Genomic DNA, 19,049 nt, shown 5'->3' with positions numbered 1-19,049 from the left:
CCTTCATTCTAAAACAATAGTTTGAATCCGGCCTAAAGCAGCAGCGATATTCTGTCCTTTGCAGGAGTGGGGTGAAGAAGCGCCGTCTGCCACTTTGTATGCAGGTGATAACTCCACAATTGTTACTTATTGAATTCCTTCCAGACAAAGGAATTCAGGGATATGAAGTAAATCTATCCTATTACACTTAAGACTTTTTGCCTAGAGAGAAAATGGAGGCATATTCAGAAGGCTCTGAGGGATATTTTTCTTCTTCTTCCCTGTTATGTATACACACAGCCTTGTTTCCTGGACTGTATATGCTTGAAAGGCTCATAAGCAGTAGCTTCTACAAGACCATGATTTTAACCCACATTCCATTCAAACCAGCATCACAACGTACATCACAGCCCATATCAGAATATATTTTTTTAAATGAATGCTAAGTGGGCATTTAACAATGGTTAATTCCCTTCCTCAAATCCCAATTCAAAAGGAAAACAAGTATAAAGCATACACTTCACTGAATCAGGAACACTTGGATATTCCATATTTATGAAATACTTGTGAGTTATATTCTCCCCCACCCACAATTGTGAGGAAGCTAGAAGATATGTTGAAGGCTAAGTTTGAAAATAATCACCCATTAAGATCACCTATGCTGCCCAAAGTTGGTTGGTTGTTTTTTTTAACCAAAATGCAGAATTTGATCACTGTTGGGAGGTTTTCCATTCAAATGAAACAGTTCATAATGGAAGAAAGATGAACTTCTGAAAATATTTGTTATGCCGTTAAATTCATTGCAATAGAGTTTCATTATTATTTGGAAGCTAATTTACAAAGCTGCTTTACATATATTTACTTGGAAAGGTTTATGCTCAGAGATTTAGACAGGTGAAGCACTGGTTAAAGAAATATATTATTGCAAAAACTATTTCCTGTTCCTGGCCAGTTTATTTTCCTGCATCTGCTGTTTGGAAAAATATCTATCTATTTTTGCAATAATAGGATTAGAGTGCCTAGCAAGCTTGCAAAAAAAGAAAAAGAAAAGAATGTGTGTGTGTGTGTGTGTGTGTGTGTGTGTGTGCGTGTGTGTGTGTGTGTATTTTGGCCGGATGCTGCTGACACTTTTGCCAGTACAGCCTCAAGAAAACTAGTGAATCAGAGATGTGGGGTCTGATTCACCACTCTGAATTGTTCCTGCGGGAGTCGATGTTCATTTCAGTGAAGCTTGTTGATGGCGGATCACATCCGTTGACAGAAAAACTGTTTTTAAAATATCAAAAGAGAAGGTGCTAACCCCTATTACAAAGCAAGACTAATCAACTTACTCACTGCTATACAGACTTGTGGTCTACAGGGAGAAAAAAGTCTCACTGCTGCAAACCTGGGGAATTGCTTCATAACTGAGACCTTAATTAACTTTAACAATGGGGCTAAATTACATTGTAAGATTTTCTAGTTACCTAGAAAACAGTTAGGTATTTCCCTCAGAATAGCTTCCAGGTCCTCTACCCTTTTAATATGCAATGTCATAGTCTGGCTGGAGCTCTGCAGAATTGGAGGATTCATTGTAAGCCAGCTGCCCAGTCCCTTCCCCTCCTTGCCCATGGAAGCTCCCCTTTCCCTCCTCTCTGAGGTTACGTTTGTGACCTCAGAGAGGCAGCCAGTGTGGTTTTCTCCACCCCAGCAGCAAAGGGCAGAGGGAGGGGTGCTCGGACACCTGGGGCCTTCCTAGACGAGGACTTAGCGAGCCTTGAGACCCGGTTTCCCTGCTGTACGTCCAGATGACGCACAGGGGAATCCGGGCCCAGGCCGCACTGAGGCCTCCTCCAACGTGCCATAAGCAAAGTCGCTTATGGCGCGCTTTGTTTGCAGCCCCGGCCTCAGGCCGGAGCTGCGAAACGTCTGGGAAGGTCCGTGGCTTTTGCGGCTACTCGCTTACTCGCGAGTAGCCGTGAAAACCGCGGACCTGGGCTGTGCCCATCGGCCCAGTGGGGGGGAGGAAGAGAGGGGCAGGGGGAAGGATGGCAAGGGGGATGGCAAGGGGGGAGGGCGGGTGAGAGAGCGCCGCGCACCACCGCCCGAGCAAGCAGGCGAGCGGCGCTTGCCCGGGCAATGCCGCCCCATGCCAGGCCTTGCCCGGGCAAGCGCCGCTCGCCTGCTTGCTCAGGTGGCGGCACGCGGCGCTCTCTCACCCACCCTCCCCCCTTGCCATCCCCCCTTGCCATCCTTCCCCCCCCCCCCCGTTTTTTAAAAAAAACCGTTACCGTCTCTGGAGTCTTCAGGCCGCACACGGCACCTTTAAAGTAAAAAAAAAAAATGCCGGACGCTGCAGGGCTTGCGTCATCCCTGCGCGTCCGGCGTGTGGAACCCTGGGTGGCGCGCGCTAATGTTAGCGCTCCTTGGCCCCTGGGCTCAAGGTTGGAATGCTGACTCTGACCTCAGATCCAAGAATTCATAAAAAAAAATCTTATGCCACCCGAGACACTGGGCTCATCTACACCAAGCAGGATATTCCACTATGAAAGTGGTATATAAAAGGCAGGATCCACACTACTGCTTTATAGTGGTATTGAAGTACACTGACAACTGTTGGGGTCCATTGACACATACCACATACCGCTTTCATACCACTTTCATAGTGTTATACCCTGCTTGGAGTAGTTGTGTCATGGGCCCCAACAGTTGTCAGTGCACTTCAGTACCACTATTAAGCAGTAGTGTAAATCCTGCTCTGCACTTCAATACCGCTATGAAGCAGTAGTGTGGCTCCTGCCTTTTATATACCACTTTCATACCAGAATATCCTGCTTGGTGTAGATGAGCCCATTGTGTAGGAGCTATAGAATTACTCCCTTAAGGTGTAACTTTCTCCCTGCCTCTGAAGCATTTTGCTCTACCTACCCTCAATAGTTTCATTTCTCAAGGGAAATCCCACTCTGATTGATGAGAACCAGGACTTTGGAGACAGTTCAATGGTGTCCTTTTGTAATATCCTCCACACTCACTCACTAACTCACACACCAACAACAACAACAAAACAGGGTGAAGAAAGCTCAAGCTGGAAACCAAGAAATGGGGACCTCTTAGCCTGTAAATAGGAGGCAATGAGCATATTTTCATGCATTGCATGTGTTAATTTTAGATGGAGAGAGGGATAAGAAAGTCATGCAAGGGCTCCAAACACTAGATCCTGCTCAGCCAAGTCTTCCAACCCACCTTCTGAAATGTCACAAGCCATTGATATAGAGCAGGTGTGGTGTAGTTATACTTGTTAGGCTAGGACCAGGGTTCAAATCAGTCATCAAAGTCACTAGGTGATCTTCAGCCTGTCACTATCAGTCTGTCTAATCTACATCACAAGGTTGTTGTAAGGATAAAATAGGGAGCATATTCTCTACCCTCAGCTCCTTGGATATAAGGTGAGAGAATTATTATTATTATTATTATTATTATTATTAATAATAATAATAAATTTCCAAACATAACTTTGTAGCCCATTGAGAAGGAGAAGGAAATTATTGTTCCCCTTTTTAATCATATCTGCATTTCTCCAGATAATAAATTGTGTACATGGCATCAAAAAACCTTGTTTGCATGATGTGATTACAGAATTGCAGGATACACACAATTCTGGATACATTAGCTATGTAAATGCTGAGTTAAATTGACCCCTTTGCCTCCACTACAGTTGCCAAAACAGTACAATGCTCTTTTCTGCCAATTTACCATCTGAAATAATTGATAACTTTTTCAGGTAGGAAAACTAAATCCAAGAGATCAACTATGGCATCTGCAGGCAGAACTTTAGCCCTTAAGGTAGATCTTGCTCAAATCCTGTTTTCTGAAAAGTTGAAAGCAAATATATCATTCTGAGAAATATATTTTGGGTTTGCTATTTCCCTTGTCTGGAGCACAGCATTATCATACACCTTAGGGTAACAGTAGCAGATCAGAGTCAATCCTTTTCTTGCCTACCAATGCAAATTTTAAACATGAACTTGGCGTGCTTGCACTAAATTAACAGTAGGGAAATGATGCAGGAGAGAAATCTCTATACTGTGAAAATCTAATATAAACCTGATAGGAAAAATAATCCTATTACTGGACTCTGCATATCCTGTTTGAGTGGAACCTTTTGAAATAAACACATGGTTAAAAATCCCAGAAAGAAATTATGCTGTAAACAAACATTGTGCTACATTTCTCACCATAAGTGCCATAAAAGTAATACGTGCATACATCCCTTTTCCTGTGAAAGTGAGAATACTTTTTTATTATTATTTTTGGTGGAAAAATATATGTGATTAACCATGAAAACTTATGTGGGTTTACTCAGAAGTTAGACTCATTGAACACAGTGGGGCTTACTCCCAAACATGTGTGCATAGGATTGCAGTCTAAAAGAGTATTTTATCAATCTGATCAGACAGGATAGCAAATTGATCTCCCCATAATGGTGTGTGTGCATGTGTGCTTGTGTTTTGACCAGGACATTTTCAAAGTGATTTTCAGAACAGAAGGCTGCATGTTTATCTTTCTTGGGCCACATTTACACCAAGCAGTATATAACACTTTGAAAGCAGTTTGATCATGGTATATGGAGTGTTGTCTTGGGCCCCAATATGTGTCAATATCATTATAATCCATTATACAGCAGTAGTGTAGATCCTGCCTTAGACAGGTGTATGTAGTATGGCAACCAGGCTGGCTTCCTATCCCCTCCCCCCATTTCATTCAGTCACTGAGAAATACTAAGATTTTTTTTCTAGTGAGTGGTCACCAGCCACCAAAAATTATGTTCTCTATAGATGGTTTTAATTTTTGTGAACCGCCCAGAGAGCTTCGGCTATTGGGCAGTATAAAAATGTAATAAATAAATAAATAAATGGTCTTTCTTGGGGGTGGGGAGATATCATTCAACTAATAGCCACATGCCAGAAGAGTTCTTCTGGCTGGCTGGCCAAAATACAGCATCCCCGCCCCCAAACACACACATATACATGGACAAGGAAAGGGAGAAGAAGATGCTGCCAAACACTCAACACATTATATACATCTGCCTAAGATAAATGCACAACCTTCTGGTCTCCTCAAACATCCTTGAATATTTAATCCCCATTCCACAAAATTGAGACAGCAAATGGTGGTGGTGAGGGAGGCGTTTTGAAACAGACCTAGGTTAGATTTATTTATTCATGTTAAAATATATTCCACCTTATTTCCATGAAAAATTAAAAGCACCTATCGTTTCATATCTCTATCTCTATCTATCTATCTATCTATCTATCTATCTATCTATGTAATACATAATTCTCATCTGCCCTACAAATTCCATGGCATAAGAGCCCCCCATCACTTGTGCAACTGAAATTTAGCACTTCCAGGGCAACCCAAAATGACCAGAAACACTCATTTCTGGAAAAAGGCAGGTCGGTGGAGCTCCCATATGGGAGCTCTGCGGACCTGCTTCCTTCTGGAAACAAGCATTTCTGCTCATTTTGGAGGTTCCCCCAAAAAGTGCTAAATCTCCCTTGTGTAAGGTGTGGGTCCTGCTTGCACAATGGAGTTGGCAGGACCCACCACTTGTGGAAGGGAATCAGTAGAGGAAGTAGTGCCCTGGAATCTGCCCTATATATATATATATATATATATATATATATATATATATATACTGTTGTTTAAACCAATCTATATCAATATCTACATTTATATCTAGGCATATATTATTATTATTATTATTATTATTATTATTATTATTATTATTATTATTTATATAGCACCATCAATGTACATGGTGCTGTACAGATTACACAGTAAATAGCAAGACCCTGCCGCATAGGCTGGTCACCAAGCAGCAGCCATTCCAACAGACTGCAGCAGACTTCCAGCTGGTCATTATAGGAAGGAACGGCCATTTAACTGGAAAAACTGGTGTCTGGGGTAGTTTTATTTCCTCTGCCCTCACCCACGTGAAAGCTAAAACCAGCCATTGTACTATGTTTCTTCCTTGCCTTCACTTCTAGTTGATAGGTATTCTGCCACTTTGCAAATACCTCCTCATTCCTTTGAGACAGAAACTTACTATGTCAGTGAGTTAGCGCTACAAAGAAGGGGAGAGGTTAGCTGATTAGTCAGCCAAGTTCAAAAAGCTATATTAAACAAAGCTTTCATTTGTCTGAATTTGCAACTCCATTTTCATATTGAAAAAGTAGGGAGGCATTTAGGGGCAAGTGAAGACATTCTCTGATTTTTTGCAGGGCAGGCAAATTACCAGGAAAGTGCCAGAGGCCATGGCTTTTCTTTCTCCTCTCCTTTCTTAAGATAAATTGCCTCAGATGTTAATGGAACTGCAATATATGCATCATAATATAGCGTTATTCCAGAGATATTGTGAAGGGAAAGATGTTGGCCTCCACTGTGAATGTATACTCTAAACTAGAGTGAGCAGATACAAAAGAGGGCAGGACTCCTTTAGCTTTAACTGTTGTAATGAAGAGAGAATTTCACCAGGTGCTGCATGCATACAAATGACACCTCCTGAAATTTCCTTTTCTATACAACTGTTAAAGATACAGGAGCCCTGGCCTCATTTTCATATGGTCACCCTACCAACCAGAGAATTGTTCTAAACCACATTGGTAAAAGGCTATTCCATCATACAGTATCTTATGCCTTCAGGGGAATGTCTGAAGAAATAAAAATTGTGATATAAAAGCTTGGTAATTATCAATGCCTGCCATTTCAGCTTGATACTATAAAAGCAGAAAAAACAGGCCCTCTCCCAGTAACATTTTTATTGCTGTAGGCATAGCTAGCTCCTTCAGTTCCTACTTTGTCTGGACTACAGGCTGCTAATGTCAGGTTTAGGTACAAGGCTGGCCTTGTACCTAGTTGGTAGATTTATTAGGAAATGGTTTGAGAATGTCAGATGTCTCTGCAAGCTTATCTCTGTAAGAAGTTCCCATGGGATCTAGCTTGCTTACTCCTTTTTGTGGCCTTGAAGCTGCTGGTTCTCTTGGAACTTAAGAGTGTTTTGATAAGGAGGGGGACACCCTTGGAAGCTGTCACTCAGACTGTAGCATCACCTCGGTGGGTTGTGCCATCCTGCCCTGTTGGCACATGGGCATGGCTTACAGGTCAGAGGACCTGTCTGTCAAGTAGCTTTTAATAGGCTTTAAATGCTGGTGCAAAGCTGGAAACCCTTTGCTAGATTTCATCTCTCAGTGCAATGCCTGACCTCCCTCCTGCTTTGGATTCCACCTCCGATTGGGACTTTGAAAGCACTGTGCACATGGATGCTTTGCTATTTGGACTTTGGATATCTAAGAGCTGTGCCATGAAAAATAGTGAGGCTTTTCACAGACTTGGGCTCGCATTTGCTGTGGATTGTGTGTGTGTGTGTGGCCTGGACTCATGTGGCAGGGAGTTGCCAGTCCTTAGCAGAAAGATGGGACTCCTGTGCCTGAGGTTTAACTGTCCCTAAGTCATGGTAACCAGGGTCAGCTCAGTTGTGGCAGGCTGAGATTGACAAGTGTGTGACTGATCTTCTCTGCCCAGCTCTGGTGGTTAAGCACAACCCTTCCCTTGGATTTTATTTTAGGTGAGTGGCCATGTCCCTTGAGGTGCCAGTGTATGCAGCATCTGGAGAAGCTCAAATAGCATGGTGGCATACCCTAAACACACACACCCATCCCAAGTGTTTGCCTCAAGTATCGTATCAGAAAATGAGCCTAATGCTTTCTAACCACCGTTCAGCTTTATATGAGTTTTGGAGACTATGTAACCATTAAGCCTGTCTACCGTGTGATTTCCTCAATAAAAGAAGTCTCACTGATGTGAGTGTCTTGTGTCAGCTTGCCAGCATGTGTGAATGCCAGAGGGAACAGACATGAACATGACAGCTAAGAGCTGGCTGAGATACAATAAAATTGGAATTCAGCCCCCCACCCAAAAGGGTGGACATCTTTTATTATTTCTTGGAGATGAGGAGTTAGCAGGTTGCATCAAAGCAGATTCTGCACCACTTGTTGACTAAAATATGGTCTTAGCCACTTGAAAATAACTATCAAGCATTACTTTTAGCTGGAGTAGCAGTTTACTTTTATTTAGGAAAAATTCGTTCAATACACAAAGCAAAGCTAGTGCCTCAGTTAACACTATCCCCAGTAAAGCCAATTAAATCCACAGAACAGTTTGCCTTGAGGACGTTTATTTACAGTATATTATTATCCTACTGTAGAGTACTAACAAGGAGCTGTATCCCCAAACATTGGCTCTTAACTGTTGTGAGACAGAACTCCTTATAGGCACATTCTGAGAAAACTCCTACTATCATTGGTCTAGAGCACAAGTGATTTTTCCCCCCCCCATAAGAGTCTCCCCCTTTTTATTGCTTAAAATATGTAATTAGGACTGCAATGCCAAGGACACAAACAATTGCCAGGCTGATAAGTATAAAAGACAAGTGAAGACTGGGCCGCTGATAAGATCACAATGCCACATGTTCCTATACACTCACATAAAGCATAGGAGGGAAATAATGGCTTTAATACAAAGCTGAGCAAGCTTCTTGCATGGAAGGCATAGATGGAGAAGTGTAACTATGTCGTGGTAAAATAAAGCAATTCATGCATTTGCTCACAAAACAGGAAGTCCAGTGAAAAGAGAGACACGCCGATCTTTCCTTTTTAAAATTGGGATTCCACAAAACTGACCTTATTAAAATAGGCACAGGTGAGTAGGAAGAGGAAGATAATTCAGTGAAGTATAAATCAGAATTGCACGCAAATAAGGATATATGGAGAAATAGTGATGGAGAAGCAAAAAACAACTATGATCTAATAGGTTAGATGAATTTAATAAGACTAAAGATGGTATTTGAACTGCAGTCATGCCCAATTAGTTGACAGTTTCAGGTAGTGTATATATGCATTTCAGATTTTTTTAAAAAAGGAACTTGATTCCAGGGTAGAAATTGCATTGATTTTGTCTACCATGCTACCGTCTACTATTCTACAGCTTAGCTGAAATAAACAACAGAAGGTTTATTATCACAGCACACTTGCTCTCAAGGAATACAAATGTAATCAACACCTGTAAATGCAAGCATGTTGGGCACTAGTCCTACCTCTTTGAAGCAGCATTGACATTTCCTCTCTATGTGAAAATCTTTAAATATCTTATGGCTTATTAAAAGCACGAGCAATCAGTCTTTAAATTCCTGCAAAATGAGCCAATGAAAGTGTAAATTGGATCTGGGATGCTTGAGATATTCAGTTTTTACAACTTCCTATACAAAATAACCAAACTACTTGGACTTATGTGTTGATCGGAACTGATCTACCAACCGCCCAAAATTAGGACTTCTCCAACCATTACAACTCAGTTATTTGGAGTTTAATTGTATCAGAATATGCATTTTAATTCAGAAAGAAAATATGCACAAAGCCAGTGTGGTGTAGTGGTGGTTATGACCTATCATAAATCCTTTTACTGCTTGGGACAGGGCTGCCTGAAAGATCAAAGAAAAAGGAGGGGAAGGCATGTCTCCCGTGCTGGGGAAATCATTCGTTTTACTGTAAACCACAGCTCAATGCATTTCGGGGAATTAATCTCTCCTTTCTCAAGAGCAATAATCTTCAGCAGTGTGACATTGTTCTTTTAACTCACATAAACTAGCGAGGCTTCCAGTTTTTACAGACTACTTGAAAGATCGCCTCCTCCCATACAAACCTATTCAGGTGTTAAGATCTTCAGAAGAGGGATTTCTTTAGGACCTGCCACCTTCAGAAGTGCATTTGGGGCTCATCTACACCAAGCAGAATATAAAAAGCAGGAACCACACTACTGTTTTATAGCGGTATTGAAGTGCACTGACAACTGTTGGGCCTACTGACATATACCATATACTGCTTTCATACCACTTCCACAGTCTTATATCCTGCTTGGTGTAGCTTTGTCATGGGCCCCAACAGTTGTCAGTGCACTTCAATACCATTATAAAGCAGTAATGAAAATCCTGCAATGCACTTCAATACCGCTATAAAGCAGTCGTGTGGCTCCTGCCTTTTATATACCGCTTTCATACTGCTTTCATAGTGGAATATCCTGCTTGGTGTAGATGAGCCCTTGGTGACAACACAAGAGGGACATGTGGAACTTCCTGCCGAAGGAGGCCAGGTTGGCCCTCTCTGTTCTATGCTTCTGCTGGCATGAAAATACATTTTTTATTCAAGCAAGCCTTTGGTGGGTAAGTGGGTCTGTTGGGTTGGGTGCAGTTAATATTCCATTTTTATTGTGTTTTTAATTGAGTTTTTAATGTATTTGTTTTATTATCATTTTCCTCACATTTGTAATCATGTTTTAATCAAGTCTATGACTAAGCCACATCAACTGCCATTTTCTTGGTAGAAAGTTGGGGTGTGAATCAACTAAATGGTGGTCAAAGACTGGGTGACTCCGGTTCTAGACCCCAGTCAGCCATGAAGCTCACTGGGTGATTTTGGGCCTGTCACTGTCTCTTAGCCTAACTTACCTCACAGGGCTATTGTGAGGAAGAGCATTAAGCATGCCACTTTGGGCTCCTTGAAGGAAAGACAGGATATAAAAGTAAGAAATAAGTAAAATAAATAATTAAAATACACAATTTGAGAGAAAACACACCTGTGAATATGTATTTTGAAAGAAAATGCACATTTACATAATATTGAAATACATGTTCTTTGAAATAAAATTGTAGATGGTTTTTTTTAGTTATAGAAATGGAGGAGAATGGAATTATGAGTAAAAATATGCAAAAGTGACACAGACTAGAAATTGACAGACACCACCTTCCCCCAGCTCAGGCCTTTAGCAGAATACCTAGGAAAAATAAAAGCTGTGATAAAAGCTTTGGAACTGGCATTGCTGGCATTTTTTTTAGCTATTTCAGTTTAAAGTTACTGCTAGGAAGAAATATAGGAAATAGTATGAGAAACAAGAAATGTGCACTGAAAACATGCCTAAGAACAGTGCATTACTTCTGTAGGAGAAAGTGAGAGTAGACAAGCTATCTTTTTCATTGATCCAGATAGTTGTTCAATATGTTGCCTCTTGACAGGTGTTTTTGTTTTTTGTTTTTCAGGCACAAGTGTTGAGAGCAAATGGAAGATGTTATCCTTGGAGCAACATCCTGGGTTGAAATGAATATTCTGTCTAATAAATAAGTATGTTTCTAAAGTGATGACTGCCTAGTTGGGTGTGCATTTGCGAGCGGAGAAGGAACTGAGGAAATAAAGACATGGACACGACAGCTTGGGATAAACTAGGGCCTTTTTATTTAAAGTGGGTAATTCACTCCACCCTGGATCTGCATGTAAAAGTGTGGGAATCAAATCCTGCCAGACTAATCTGATCTCATTCTTGGATCAGGTAACCTCCCTTGTGGACTGTGGGAATACTGTGGATGTAATATATCTTGACTTCAGCAACACTTTTGACAAAGTACCACATGATGTTCTGAATTGCAAACTAGTGAAAAGTGGCTAGATGGGACAACTATTAGGTGGATCCACAGTTGGCTACAGAATGAAATTTAATAGGGATAAATGTCAAGTACTACACCTAGTAAAAAGAAACCAAATGCAGAGTTAGAAGATGGGGGACACTTGGCTCAGCAATACTACAAGTGAGAAGGATCTTGGAATTGTTGTAGATCACAAGCTGAATATGTGCTACCAGTGTAATGTGGCTGCAAAACAGCAAATGCTATTTTGAGATGCATTAATAGAAGTATAGCTTCCAAATCACATGAAGTACTGGTTCCCCTGTATTCCACACTGGTTAGGACTCATCTTGAGAATTGTATCCAGTTCTGGTCACTACACTTCAAGAAGGGGGGGTCAGAGGAGGGCAAGAAGGACTATCAGGGGTCTGGAAACAAAGCCCTATGAGGGGAGACTGAAAGAACTGGGCATATTTAGCCTTGAGAAGAGAAGGCTGAGGGGAGACATAGCACTCTTCAAATACTTGAAAGGTTGGCACACAGAGGAGGGCCAGGATCTCTTCTCGATCCTCCCAGAGTACAGGACACGGAATAATGGGATCAAGTTACAGGAAGACAGATTCCGGCTGGACATCAGAAAAAAACTTCCTAACTCTTAGACCAGTACAACAATTGAACCAGTTACCTAGGGAGGTTGGGGCTCTCCCACACTAGAGGCCTTCAAGAGGCAACTAGACAAACATCTGTCAGGAATGCTTTAAGGTGGATTCCTGCATTGAACAGGGGGTTGGACTCAATAGCCTTATAGGCCCCTTCCAACTCTAGTATTCTAGGATTCTATAATTCTGTGAAATTTATTCTACAGGACACTAGTCTGTCTTATCGACAAGCCACTCAGCTATGTCAGGAGTCAGGTAAACCCACCCCTTTCTTAAGTAGGGAAAGTCCACCCTGCATCACTCCCGCCTGGTGCCACAGAACTCCAGATAGGTGAGGCAGGAAGATGCCTAAAGCCAAGCTATATCCTGGCACAAGAGCTGGAAATCCTCTTGGAGCAGGCCTCCAAACTTGCCAATCACTGTAAAGGTGCCCAGAGTGCTCACCAGCCCTTTTCTTATAACCAAAAATCCTGTAACCCTGCCCATACAGTTAAACTATTTACTCACCCTCAGCTAAGAAGTAATCCCAGTATGAAGTAGGTGAAAAACCTGTACACAAAAGCCAATCTATGGGAGGCAAAATTCCTTCTGATGGAAATTACTGGCTAATCCCATGCTGGTTATAGGGAGGGAGGGTGGGAGCTGGAAAGTGAAAGAGGCTAAGTTGCTGGTGGGGCTTGCCTTTGTAAGCATTGCCCCACCCATGCTTCATGCTGCATGTGTGCCAGTGCACATGCAGCATTGTCTACTCATCCTTCTGTCGGCAAATGCCTCACCCCCACCGAAGCCATACTGGCAGGGCAGGAATCAGTCTTCTTAGAAAGTATTTGTGGTAATCAGATCACAGAGAGGCAAATATGCTATATGAAATGCTCCCTCGCCCATGAAAGGATCTGGAAGTGGTGGTCTTGAGGAGAGACTTAATCTTTTCCTAAAGGTAAAAAATAACTTCAGATGGCCGTTTTTCTCCCTCTCACCTCACTGAGTTCCAAATACATGTTGGCTACCCATGGCTGGACCTTGTCAAAAGAACACCCAGGAGCAGGGGATTGGTAGAATTAAAATGGCTAATGAGGAAAAAGTTAAGCATCCTTCCCCCCACTGCAATCTTCCTCTTGCTGCTTGCCCAGTCAAAATTAGTGTCCAAAAGTTGCTTATTTTAAAAATATCACTAATGAGGCTTCATTACATTCATTTGTGTTGCATGTAACTTGTAGTTAGAAGAATTAGGAGGTAGTTCTTCTTGCGCAGGCTCGTGGTTGATTACATATTTGCATAAAGAGAAGCAAATTAAAACATGGGCAAAGGATAAGAATTTAAATTAGGACACAAGTTTTTTTAAAAAAAATAAACATGACCACAAAGGCATACACCTACACAGGTGTATCCTGCACAGGCATATCCCATGACAAACCTGTACAACCACCTACAATGTTATCCTGATACACCAGGCTCAAACCAAACACTTTCCTACCCATAAGCTGTCCCTATCTTTGTAGGTAGATGGAACAGCACATCCTTGTTCAGCTTGCTAGATGACACACCTATATTTTTCAACTCAAATAAAATTCAAAATGTTGACCATTTACTTTAATGCCCTAAATAGCTTGAGTGAGGATACCTTAGGATATGCATCCTCCTATACCAACTTGCCCATCCTTAAGTTCTGGTGGAGAATCCCTTCTTTGTATCTTACCTATTGGTGGAGGGACAACTAGTTGGGATGAGGAAAAGGGTCTTCTTGGTGTCTGGACCCAAATGACCTTCTCTCAAGAGATTCATATGGCTCACTAATTTCTGTCAGTTCTTGAAATCTTTCTTCTGGCAAGATTTTGTCTTGCTGGGCAGATAATGTTTTATATGTTACACCCTGTTTAGCCCTTCTTATTGGTGGATCTTGTTTTTATATCAGCTGAACCTGGTTTTGTAGTGTTGATTGTCAAAAGCTATTCTGAGAAATGCAAATGCTCAGAATATGAGCCTCGTGTGGTGCAGAGCGGTAAAGCAGCAGTTTCTGCAGCTGAAACTCTCCCCACGGCCTGAGTTCGATCCCAGCGGAAGCTGGTTTCAGGCAGCCAGCTAGGGTCGATTCAGCCTTCCATCCTCCCGAGGTCGGTAAAATGAGTACCCAGTTAGCTGGGGGAAAGGTAATAACGGCTGGGGAAGGCAACGGCAAACCACCCTGCTATAAGGCCTGCCAAGAAAACGTCAGCGAAAGCTGGCATCCCTCCAAGAGTCAGTAATGACTCCGTGCTTGCACGCGAGGTTCCTTTCCTTTTTTTCCAGAATATAAATCTTTGAATACATAAATCATCCTATACAAAAGCCCTGTGAATTGTGAAAGAATAGCTATTAAAGTTATACAGGGATGAAACTTCCCTGGCACTTTCCATATGTTTTCCCAACCTTCTTGAGACAAAATACAAATTACCCTAAACAAATTAATCAAATAAAGTTACATATCCACATTTGACAGATGGGTCCTACCCATGTATATGTAGTCTCTATCATGAGTGGCCATTTCTACACCTACCTTTTCCCCAGGATCATCCCGGGATCATCCCAGTGTATCTAAATGACACATAGGGATCCCAGGAGCAGGCAGGGATGATCCCTTCATTTTCTTGGGATAATCCTTATGTGTAGAAAGGGCCAGTGATGTGAGGCTAGCCAATCACCATACCTTCTTGCTAATCAAAAAACTTTGCAAACTTTCACTTGGCCTTCCTCCTGATTCTGCCAATTGTGACAGGGGTTCTAGCCTCCTCCCACACTTGCCTGGGTTCCATCTCCATCCAGGCCACCCATACCCTAGGAAATACTACATTAAAATGGCACCCTGACAGCCTGTGTTCCTTTCATAATTGTCAAGGCCAGCATTAATGATCAGAATGGTGGGGCACCTGATGAGAGCCCACACCCAGTAGAGCCCTAGTAACAAAAGTCCCCTGGACTTGTTTCTTGTCTTCACCATTGCAACCTGCTTGTTCAACTGCCTCTCACTGTGGCCCAGACAATGGCGATGAGAAGGAGGAGCAGAAGATGGCACTGCCTACTTGCACACTGCCTCTCTGCCTCTCAAGCAAGCAAGGAGTATAACAATGATGAGAGAGATGGTGAGGAGCAATAACAGCTGAGGACAATGATAATGGGTAGGTAGATTCAGTGAGGGAGGGGGACTAGTGTGGGTCGCTTGCCCAAGGGATCTCAACAGCCAGCACTGACTAGGATTTTGAAACTAATCATAATTGGCTTTTTTGTCCTTCTGTAAACATCTCCAAAGTACACTTGCATTTATAGAAGGGAACTAGTCTTGTATATTTTCATAAGTATATACTACACTAGCCTTCAAAGGATCTGAATATAAGTATGCATTTTGGAGCACAATGATAGTTTCTTTTTAAATTATGGGCAACAATTTAAGTTATGCAAGGAACCATTACCCTGACACAGTTCTGAATTCCACTTGTGTTCAGGAGAACTTTAGATGTGATTTTTACACATGCAATCACACACACATATACATATAATCTAGTCATAATGATTTCAAAAAGGGAGCTTGACCTAAACCCTAAAGTTCGAAAATGAGAACATTTTTGACCCTGGTCAGCAATTTGACAGTACTAATGTATAAAATAGAAAGTTTTAAATTACCATGCATTTTTCTTTTAATTTCTGAAAAATACAAAATGAAGAGTAAGATTATCTGGTAACCCCCAAAGTACATATGCAGAGAAATTCACAGTTTTTCTTGATCACAATGATTAAGGACTGGGATTTTATGGCCTTTTGAGTAAACAAAGAATATCCTTCTCCCTTCCATTAGACAAAACAGGTGTTGTTCATGATTAGATCATCTGTGTTCCACTCATGTTGCTTTTCCCTTGGCTGTCTAACTCTTAACTTTGTTTTGGCTTCAGCGATCAAGGGAAAAAAGAAGACATCTCTTTAAAAATGTATCTTTCACCTGCCACTGAACTCATTCTTGAGGCTTTAAATCTATTTTTGTCATACTTAACCACAATGCGCTTTCCATTTTTCCATCTGATTAAAGCTCTTTTTAGCAATTCTCATATTAATCTAGAAAGGCCAGCATGTCCATTAATACTGCTAAGAAAATGGCTGGAATTTCTTCCCTAGATCAGTGGAAATACAATTTTAAGGTCTCACAAAATTGGGTAGAAAGTACAGACTTAACGTTGTTTTTTCCAAAACAAGAGGGTTTATAAATATAAATGCCATGGCCATTTTGCATATGCAATCTCTGATCAGCCTGATTGGAGGTCTGAACTCGGACACAAAGGCTTAATTGTGGGTTAAACAACCCACAGTTTTCCTACAATTAGTTGTTGGGTTAACTGTGAGCTCTTTAAACTGTAATTACTTCATAATACTCAGGTTCTATGTCAGACAGAAATCTCCAATTGCATAAGCAAAGTGGTGGCAGCACACACCACAGTGGGTTAATTAACCCAATGTGCAAACAAGGCCAGAGAGAGAAGATGGATAAATGAGAGAGGTGCTCTCCACCCCGCCTTCTTCCGCCGAGCTCTCCAACCCGGCCGGCGAGGAGGTAGGTGGCCGGCGGCGGCAGCAAGGACGCCTCTTCCTCGTCTCTTCTCCAGGCAAGCTACACGATCGCTTTGGGGGCGCACTGGGGGCGCATGGAAGCGCCCTCAGTATGATGTGTGGAATCCCCCAGAGAAAGGTAACTCACACATATCACAGAGGTGCACTGCATTCATGACTCATGAAACTAGCATTTGAAACTGAAATTTTGGACAAGCAGGAAACTGGTTAGTATTAACTGAGGTTACAATCTGTGCGAGGGAAATTTTAACTATTTATTCATGTTATTATTTATTTATTATATTTTTATCCTGCCTTTCCTCTGATAAGACTGTGTGGCCACACAACCCACTTAGCAGCTCTCCTGAATTAGATTTCCACATGCTTTGTGACTGTAGAATGACCTAACAGATTTTTTTGTTTTCTTGCCTTCTGTGAGATCCTCCAAAAAATAATGTGCGAGACTGTAACTAGTAATGTTTGAGAGCTAGTCATTACTATCTCTGGAGAAGAATTTAATGGGCACCACAGTATAAACAAGACTTACATAGGAGAGTTGAAAAAGCATATACTTGTATGTGTGCAGGTTCCTATGCTCAACGGCACTCTAACTATATTGTTGGCTTACTGGGCTTTGTAGTATTTTATTTGCTCTTCCACCCACCCTTGTTCTCTCTGTTTCCTCTTCTGCCATCTTAGTTATAGTTGTTAACAGCTTTATTTGTTCTGAGAGCCAGTACAGCACCAGGCAGTGAAAGTTGGCTTTAAAGATAAAAATATAACTATATGATGAAGGCAGCTGTTTGGTACAGTCATATTCCAGCTACTTGAAAGACACCAAAATAAATACAGAAAGCACATTTTTGAAATAAAATCAATGGCAACCTTAACTAAAGTAACTTATTAACTAACATTCTTTCCTGTTATAGAAAAAAAAACCCAGTACAATGGATGCTGCTGTGGGTGAGGATTCTTGACCATCCTGGGCAGGAGGGTGAAAGTCATGTATAGTATGTAACTGGAAGCATCCAAAGCAACCAGCTGAAGTCCACAGTATGAGATGGTGGCACCTCTATAACTTGGTGTGAGTTTTCTTCTAATCTAGTGAGGTAAGGAGAAGGCAGCAATAGAGTGGCTTGAAAAGCAGAAGAGTTGTATGCTCAACTTTATGGCTGCGTTCTGACAACATAATAGTCAATGGTGGTTTAAGTAGTCAATTTATTTATTAATTAGATTTCTATACCGCCCAATAGCCAGAGCTCTCTGGGCGGTTCACAAAAATTAAAAACATTCAAAGTATAAAACAACAGTATAAAACCATAATGTAAAGTACAATATAAAAGCTCAACCAGATAAAAACAGCAGCAATGCAAAACTACAAATTTAAAACACCAAGTTAAAATTTATTTATAGAGTGTTAAAATGCTGGGAGAATAAAAAGGTCTTCATCTGGCATCTAAAAGCATATAATATAGGTGCCAAGCGAACCTCCTTAGGGAGCTCATTCCACAGCTGGGGTGCCACAGCAGAGAAGGCCCTCCTCCTGGTAGCCACCTGCCTCACTTCCTCTGGCATTTGTTAAATAGTCAATGGTTGGTTATTGTGCTGTCTGTAAGGCAAAAAACACCCCACAGTTGACTATTTCCTCAAAACAACTAATGGGGATAACCAACGCTCTGCAGAGTTGACTATCTGTGCAACTGTTAGTTAGCATGTTGTCTGTTGGGCTCAGTGGACTATTTTGCAGGGTTGAGTCCTCTGGCAAGAGCAACCAAAGCAGCAGCTGCCACTCCAGTCTAGCCAGCAGAACTTGCAATGGCTGATGGGATACCAGTGGGAGGACTGGGTTGGAGTGGGGGGGGATGTGTTAATCAAACACATAATTGACTAATATTCAACTTGACACTGGGGTTAATCCACACCATAGTTGATTATAATCATGTTGTGCGGGGAGTACTCCCTGGATAAACAACTGTTGAGTTGGTTCATGTGTTGTCCAAATTCAGCCTATGCCACAGCCTGGCCCACAGGAGCTCCTCATCCTGTACATGTGTGCCAAATACTCCAACTCTCAATCCCATGTCACAGGTCGCCCACCGATGAACTACACTTCTGCTGTCAGAATAGACCACTGGTAACTAGTAATCCTTCTTCATTTTTTGAACCATATGCTCAGATACATTCTGTCAGGGCAGGGCAGGGGAATGTGGCTTTGTCACAGAGAAATATTTGGGAAGGTCCATCCATGATAATATAATTAATCCTACCTTCCTTTTCCCAACCTCTTTGTTTCCTGGTGAAAAAGGCAGTCATTTCTCTTCCTCTTTTGCAGGGATTTTGAAAAGTTTGGAGAC

This window comes from Elgaria multicarinata, chromosome 5 (assembly GCF_023053635.1).
Source record: "Elgaria multicarinata webbii isolate HBS135686 ecotype San Diego chromosome 5, rElgMul1.1.pri, whole genome shotgun sequence".
In the NCBI taxonomy this organism is placed as follows: domain Eukaryota; kingdom Metazoa; phylum Chordata; class Lepidosauria; order Squamata; family Anguidae; genus Elgaria; species Elgaria multicarinata.
The sequence above is the reverse complement of the archived record's forward strand: the minus strand, read 5'-3'. Positions refer to the sequence as shown.